Source organism: Petromyzon marinus, chromosome 35 (assembly GCF_048934315.1).
Source record: "Petromyzon marinus isolate PM22_M1 ecotype Great Lakes invasive population chromosome 35, UKy_Petmar_22M1.pri1.0, whole genome shotgun sequence".
Classification (NCBI taxonomy): domain Eukaryota; kingdom Metazoa; phylum Chordata; class Hyperoartia; order Petromyzontiformes; family Petromyzontidae; genus Petromyzon; species Petromyzon marinus.
In genome coordinates this window covers 6168290-6170060 of record NC_133701.1, presented here as the reverse complement: position 1 = coordinate 6170060, position 1771 = coordinate 6168290, and positions in this window count along the sequence as shown.

The following is a 1771-nucleotide window of genomic DNA, read 5'->3' as shown; positions in this document are numbered from 1 at the left end:
ACTCGGGGGGCTCACCCCCGGGGCTGCCTATCCAGACTGTGAAATTTAACTCGTGTCGTAATCGGAGTTTTACAACGTGCACGAGCGCTTGCAATGTTAAAAGTTTATTTTTAAAGTTAACTGTACTTCACTTGGATAATGCGATCGGGGGGGTGGGGGGGCAGGACATCTTTGTTTGGGAGGGTGTTTAATTGACACACGGATGGTAAACGCGTTTTCAAACATTGCAGATCTATAATGAGTAAATTATATTGATGCAACGAATATCAAAAACCACAAAGTAAATAAATTAATGACATTGTGGCGCACAAGATGTGTTCTTATCTGTAACAGTTGCAGATGTTCTGCGAGAGTGAAGAGAGGAGGCGGGTGGTGTGAAGGCAAGTTGGGCTGGACATGAGAACATCAAACTAAACTATTTTATTTACCAGGAAAGGGGCCGTCCATTAATGACGTCACGCACCTGGGGGGGGGGGGTCAGACATTTGTGACGATATGTGACGGGAGGGGGGTTAATAAATGTGACGTCAAATCAAAATGCGCAACTTTAAATAAATATAGAATTATTATAACAACACTATATATTATAACAACACTCCTACAACATCAGAGTGCAGCGCCACATTAAATACGCACTACAATGACAATAGTTTAAAGAGATTCTAAGCATGTTTTATTTTCAAAATGAAAATATGGGGGAGGGGCAGAGCTTTGTGACGTCATATTTTAGGGGGGTGGGGGTCTGACTTTTTGTGACGCCGTGTGACGAGGGGGGGGGGCTCAAAAAGCGAAAAAAATCGCGTGACGTCATTTATGGACGGCCCCTATGTAGCTCTTTTGTCAGAAGCGACTTGTCACAAATTGTAGCTCAACCGAGTGGCTCATCATCATCATCGCGTGGAAATTTACAGCGGTCAAATGCTCTGAACGCGGGACGTCGATTCTGAATGTGGAGGGACAAAGATCGGAGGACCCGGAGAAAAATCCACCGCGACCACGGGGAACGAGAGAGAGAGGGAGAGACACGCAAACTCCAAATATACAGCAGACGTCAGGGTCGGGATGGAACCCACGACCTCCTGTACACCAGGCAAGGGAGTTAACATCTCCTGGCCACCGTGATGATGATGAGAGACGCACACACCACGACCTCCTGTACACCAGGCGAGGGAGTTAACATCTCCTAGCCACCGCGATGATGATAGAGAGAGACGCAAACACCAAATATATACAGTAGGCGTCAGTGTTGGGATGGAACCCACAACCACCTGTATACCAGGCGAGGTAGTTAACATCTCCTAGCCACCGTGATGATGATGAGAGAGACACGCAAACTCCAAATATACAGCAGCAGGCGTCAGGGTCGGGATGGAACCCACAACCTCCTGTATACCAGGCAAGGGAGTTAACATCTCCTAGCCACCGCGTCCACTGCATGGATGGCACCAATGATGACCCGTGGTCGAGACTGCAGGTGATGGATGGAATGGCAGCCAAAGGAAGGAACAGACCCGAGAGAGACCTACAGGATGAACTCATTACATTGCCTTATGTGCGGCAGAATCGCAGGGTAATGAGGGGTGGCCCACGTATGTCATTGGGAGGAGGCGTTCATCTAGCAGTGGATAGACCTTGGCGGATGATGGACACTGCGGTGTGGGAAAGTGATCCGGAATACGTCAATTAGCCGTACCAAAAGTTAACCAAGTGTCCATAATAAGCAAAAAAATGTGTCACGTTGACACATGTGACACATTTTTTGCTGATTAGC